Source organism: Microtus ochrogaster, chromosome 18 (assembly GCF_000317375.1).
Source record: "Microtus ochrogaster isolate Prairie Vole_2 chromosome 18, MicOch1.0, whole genome shotgun sequence".
Lineage (NCBI taxonomy): Eukaryota > Metazoa > Chordata > Mammalia > Rodentia > Cricetidae > Microtus > Microtus ochrogaster.
Window position 1 is genome coordinate 26,727,163 of NC_022020.1, and position 6,813 is coordinate 26,733,975.

A 6,813-nucleotide genomic window follows, 5' to 3' on the forward strand; every position below is an offset into this window, starting at 1 on the left:
GGAGAGGAGGGAGAGGAGGGAGAGGACGAATGCTGAGGTCTCACCACAGCCTGGGTTCAAGTCCTGAGATGGGGAAAGGTTATCAATGCGGGGAAATGTATTGTCCAACCACCAGATGAGTTTCACACAGGTAGCCAGCACTGAATATCTCCAGCCATCTTTAGTTATACATCAAAAACAAGCATATTTTCCCATACTAACAATTTTTCCCATCCTCCAATGTTAGCGTCTGGCAAAAACAAATATGTCAAATATATTTTCTCCCAACTTTTACATCAAAACATCTTTAAATCAAAAACAACACTAAGGCCGGGTGGTGGTGACACACACCTTTAATCCCAGCACTCTGGAGGCAGAGGCAGGTGAATCCCTGTGAGTTCGAGACCAGCCTGGTCTACAAAAACTAGTTCCAGGACAGCTAAGACAGGGAAACCCTGTCTCAAACAAACAAACAAAAACAACACTAATCATTTTCTTGTTTGGCCAAATATCGAGCCAGGTACATACTGTTTTTACAAAACTAAAAGGTGATTGACATAGGCACACATTTTCAAGAACAACAATCCCATTCAAAACATCTTTACAGAAATAGGGGTGATCTGCCTCCAATCCTGTCAGCGCTGAGTGAGAACAGCTCCTGGCATCTAGAGTGACAGCTGGCATCTGCAGGCAAGAAACCTGAGAAGCATCAGCTCCCAATGGATTTTAGGGGAAAATATTCAAGAAAAAAAATGGGGTTTCCAGGAATGATCACATCTGTCCCCTGCATGATAGACTAAAACTGCCAAGAGAATCATCAATATTACAAGGGAGAAGAGAGCATGCAGGTCACGCGGTCCTAGCAGTATTCTGCGCTGTCCTGGCGTCCAATGGCTCTTGCCAAATGAGACTGTCCCCGTGGGCTTTGCCTCATCTGGAGACCCGTTGGACAAACACTCATATACTGGTCTGAAACTAGGCCACACGATTCCCAACAAAGGAGGAAGAAGGAGAAAAAAAAAAGGTTTGCACCAAGCTGGTGGCACACTTGGGAAGCAGTGTCACTGTGACTTCAAGGTTAGCCAGCATGTAGCCAGTGAGTTCTAGGCCAGCTACCAGTGTTACAGAGTAATAGCCTGCCTCAAAAAAATTTTAAAAAGAAAGGATAAAAGATTTATTAATTCTCAAGAGTCTAGAGCCCAGCATTCTCTTCAAGGACATGCCTTCAATTGCTGGAAGAAGTCTGTGCTGGCTAATATTATGTCAGCTTGACACAGGTTAGAGTCATCTAAGAGGAGAGAACCTAAAATAAAAAAATGTCTCCATAAGACTGGACTGTAGGCAAGCCTGTAGGACATCTTTCTCTCCTCCTCCTCTTCTTCTTCCCCTGCCTCTTCCTTTCCTTTTTTGTATGCAGAGGGTGTGTGTTCGAGACAGGGATTCTCTGTGTAGCTCAGAGATCCACCTGCCTCTGCTTCCCGAATGCTAAGAGGAAAGATACCAAGTACAACTAATTCGCTTTTTGGGAGGTGGGGAGACAGGGTTTCTCTATGTAGCTCTGGAGCATTTTCTTAATTAGTGATTGATTTGGGTCAGCTCAGTCCATTGAGTGGGGCCACCCCTGAGCTGGGTCTATAAGAAAGCAAGTTGAACTAGGCTGTGGTGGGCATACACCTTCAATCCCAGCTCTTGGGAGGCAGGGGCAGGTGGATTGTTGTGAGTTCGAGGCCAGCCTGGTCTACAGAGTGAGTTCCAGGACAGTCAGGGCTACACAGAGAAACTCTTCATCTTGAAAAACAAATAACAAAAAGTGTGTGTGGGGGAGTACAAACATAGTTATTATAGACTCCATCACAAAGGAATGAAAACGAAAGACATGGCTGGTGTTGTGACTCAGATGTGGGATGGGAAGGCAGGCCAGACGTCGGAAGATACAGTGTGGGCCAGGTTCCAGGGATGACTCTGGGAAAGGACTTTGAAGCTACTGCATAGGTGGCAGTTGTTTCAGATAGCATCTTACTATGACACTTGGGTGGGTATGCAAGTGGAGAGCGTCCCATCTCTGCCTGCCCCGTGCTGGGATGACGGTATGTGCCATCACCTCTGACAACACCCAGTCTGGTTCTAAGTCCTGGAGCTACCACTGGAGATGGTTTAACTTCTGATAAATGACTTCGTTTCCTTGTACCCTAATTGCTTTGTCTACAAAACAGAGAAATGGTAATTACTGTATGGTGTGAACTGTCAGTACTGAGAGTGATAGTCCTAGAGAGAGCGCATACGTAAAACATTAAGAAATTTCTTTTTTTTTTTTTTTTTTTTTTTTTTTTTTTTTGGTTTTTCGAGACAGGGTTTCTCTGTGGTTTTGGAGCCTGTCCTGGAACTAGCTCTTGTAGACCAGGCTGGTCTCGAACTCACAGAGATCCGCCTGCCTCTGCCTCACAAGTGCTGGGATTAAAGGCGTGCGCCACCACCACCCGGCTATTTCTTTTTTTTTAAAGATTTATTTATTATGTATTACATATACAACATCTGCCTCCATGTATGCCCACACGCCAGAGGAGGGCAACAGATTTCACTACATGGTTGTGAGTCACCATGTGGTTGCTGGGAATTGAACTCAGGACCTCTTGAAGAGCAGGTGGTGCTCTTAACCACTGAGCCATCTCTCCAGCCCCCATTAAGAAATTTCTATGGTCATTACTAAGATTTAGAGATAGTTAGAGGGCTGGAGAGATGGCTCAGCTGTTGAGAGCACTGGCTGCTCTTCCAGAGGTCCTGAGTTCAATTCCCAACAACCATATGGTGGCTCACAACCATCTATAATGAGATCTGGTGCCCTCTTCTGGCCTGCAGGCACACATGGGAGGAATGTTGTATACATAATAAATAAATAAATCTTAAAAAAAGAGAGAGAGAGATAGTTGGAAAAACCAATAGGGTCTGATTTTGTAGAGGAGGAGGGATGTGTGCAGCCAGACATGAACAAAGACACAGAGGCACATGCACCAGGGATGCAGGACCCAGGTTTAATAAATAAAGGCACGAGATACAGTAACACATATCAGTTATTTCCACTTTGTATGCATTAAGGTAAAAGAAAGCTATTGCTATACTCAAACACAGTCATATAGACTATCTGAAATAAATTATAAATGTATTAAGCATATAGACTATTTCTCTGAAATAAATTATGTCTTAAGCATACACATGTATTTCTTTGGTGACTTGGTTAATCTTAATTCAAGATTATTTAACAGAATTTTGAAATTGAAAAATTTTTGGAGTCATAGTCTGTGTTTTACTAACAATTTACCATGGCTTCCCAGTACCACATCAGACTTGCCGTGTGTGTGCGTGTGCGTGTGTGTCGTGTACATGTGCGTGTGCACGCGCAAGCTCCTGTAAGGGGGTCAGGACAATCTTAGGTTAGGTTCAGGGTCTCTTTGGTAGTGTGCTGAAGAGGTTGGGCTGGCTGGCTGGCCCATCAGCTTCCAAGGATTGCCCTCTCTCTGCTGTCAGTCACCTTCCCACAAGAGTACTGGGATTACAGATGCATGTGGGGTTTTGCTTTGTTTTGCAGGTTTCAGTGATTCGAACTCAGGTATTTTCACAGCAAGCATTTTTATCCACCAAGTCCTCCTCCCAGACTCAGCTTAATTCCTTTGGCCATTACATATTCATTAATAAAAAACCATGCTCAAGACCATTACCTGAGCCAGAGTACTGTATGTGTACTGGCTCAGATGTAACAGTGCTAAGAAATGTGGTCCATGGTCTGGAGAGATGGCCCAGTAGTTAAGAGCACTGCCTTCTTTTCCAAAGGTCCTGAGTTCAATTCCCAGCAACTACACAGTGGCTCACAACCATCTGTAATGAGGTCTGGTGCCCTCTTCTGGCCTGCAAATAAATCTTGAAAAAAAAAAAAAAGAAAAGAAAAGAAAAAGATAATGTGGACCAGATTTTATTGGCTTAGGCACATAACACCTTTTGCAGAACATCACTCTCTCGTGCTTCAGGGCTGCAGGGACGCTCCTGCTCAATGACTTTTTAAAAACTCTGCCCCAGGACAAAAAGGAGCTTTGTCACAGCTTGCTCTTCCAGCGGTGGCCTACTCCAGTGACACGCTTTGCTCTTCAATTTGCATAATCCTGTCAATTTGCTAAATTGACACCGAAAACTGAACAAGGAGTAGACTTTATTCAATGGATTATTTCAAAGGTCAAGAATTTGGGGGTTCTTTTATTTAGAATTAACAGTGCTTCAAATAAATGAAGGATTCTTCCAATGGCATTTGTTACAGATTTCCTGGGTCTTGGAATGCGAGGGAAACGAAAAGCTCTGTATGCCAATGACATCATTAAAATCCCAGAACTGCTCAGCTAGAAACCAGGATTGCTGACACAGGCCAAGTTTCATGACAGTTACCACTGTCTTGATGGGACACACTGGATGCTGTTTGTGCAGCATCTCACCGAATACGGAGAGACAGCCGACACCTTCCATAAAATCAGCCATGCTTTGCTTCAATTTTGAATAAATACTATTTGTACTTTTGTCTAAACATTCACCCAAAGTTTTATTTGTATTATCGGTAACAAAAGCAGCGGGAGTTTTCCCTTTAACTGCTAACTCAGTAAAAGACCGTGAAATTTATTAGTTTCTCAAGTCTCATCTGGAAAGGGTTCTGCTTGCAATAGCCTTACAAGCAAACCTTCCTCTTTGTAGGAAAAAGGCAGCACAAATGACAAGCTGTCCCTGCGCTGCGATCACTTCTGTTGTGGCTACAGCAAGCCAAGTGGCCATTTTGATATTGTGATAAGTAATGGAACCACCGCTGCTTTTATTTTGGCAACAGATCTTATTTTAGCATTTGAAAAGTGCTTCCAAGTTCCCATGTAGACAGAGAAAGTGCCAGGCTGGCAAGATGGCCCAGTGGTTAAGAGCACTGCCTGCTCCCCCCTAAGGATTCCTAGCACCCGTATGTACATGTCAGCTTATAACTCTCGGTAACTCCAGTCTCAGGGCATCAGGCACACACGTGGTACACAGACATATATGCAGACAAGACACACATACACATAAAACAAAAACAGAACCCCCTCAAACAAGAAAACGCTTCCGCTAGCAGTTCAGGTAGGAAGTCCTTAAATCTCTGCTTCCCCCTTTTCTCCTCCTCGTCTTCTTCTAAGATTGTCTCAATATACAGCCCAGGAAGCCTTCAGACTTAGTCATCTTGCTCCCGACTCCTGAAAACTGGGATTAGAGGCTGGGGCTGCCACGCCTAACTTCCAATATTGTTTTAAACTGGATTTCTCATAACCAAAACTTTATCTGCTTTGCAGTTCTCTTAGTACAAAAATGAGGACACCATACGTACCTATTGCTTGGTGTGTTATTGTCGTAGGCTCACTGCGTGTGTAGCACGGGATGTCCTGGAACGTGCTCTGCAGACCTGGCTGGCCTTGAACTCACAGAGACCCTCCTGCTCGTGCCTCCAGACCGCTGAGACTAAAGACGTGAGCCCTGCTCGCTCATGCATTTTCTTTATGCCTGTTGATATACGCTAGTTTATTTCAGTCTTTCTACTTTTTTTTATTAAACGAGTTCCCTGCACGATGTACAAAGAGCATAAGGGGGCTCTTTCCTCCCGATAAATATCCATAACCAAGCAAATATAGACTTTCCTCCCTGGCATTTGTGAGTTCCTATATGACTATAAGAACAAATAAAAGAATAGAAAATAGAAGCCGTCACAAGAATGAAAAATACTTAATGTGCAAAATGCAGAGCGCTTTCTTTCTCCGGTCACTCACAAGTCTGAACTCACGGTAAACCATAAACAGGGATGGCGGAAGGGTGGTGGCCAGCGGTTAAGGGTTTCGTAAAACCGAACCGGGCATCTGATGGGGGTGGGGGAGGGAGAGAACTTCCTGTTTGCCAGAAAAAAAAGACATTTGAGCAGATTCTCAAAGTCTCCTCAAGAGCCCAGAACTGGTTTTATGAGGCTTTTGGGAACTAGGCGTTCAGAGCCTGGCAGGCTTTCAGAAGAGGAAGTGTTGAGGTATTTCAGGACTTTCAGCTGGGTTAGCTCATCAGCGCCAGGCTGCCTTGACGTCATCAGAGGCCCTCGCGTATTTATTGGCTGAGGTCTGGAGAGGCTTCCCTGATTGGCTGTGTCTTTTGACTCTGGCTCTGGAGCGTGGTTACTGGAGCGAGGCCGTCTGTGACTGGCTGAGGCTGAGGACGCCGGTGCTGACTGTTGACTTCGGTAATTATCGGTGGCTACTGTTGGAATTTCTGCTGAGAACAGCGCTTTCCTTCCTGAATATGGATTTAATTCTAGGTCTTCCCGTCTGTTTTTCCTTGGAGCAGAAGGGACTTTTCAGCTCTTTATTTGTGAAGAAAATGAGCTTTTCAGCAAAGAGCAGCCACTAAAGTGATTTAAGTGCCTGTTGCTGAGGCAGAAAATTAGCATAGACAGAATTTAGAATGCTTTGGAAGGAGAAAAACAAGGCATTCGAAATGGGGGGGGGGGGCGTGGTAGCGACAAAGTCAATGCAAGTCACAGGACAAAGATGTACCCAATAAATGCAAGCGATTGTGTGAAGAGGGGCCGGGGGGGAGGTAGAGGAAGCCCACCCTGACGGGAGGAAATAGAACTCTTATCTCCTTGTAAAAGTCCCAGGCTTAAGGAACGTTAAAAGAGCTGACAACGTCTATCAAAAACTGAACAGTTCAATGCAGCTATAATACAGAATAAAATGGAGCAATTGGAAAGTCACAATTCGGGCTGGTGTGATAGCTCACTCAGTATGGCGGTTATCTTGTAAG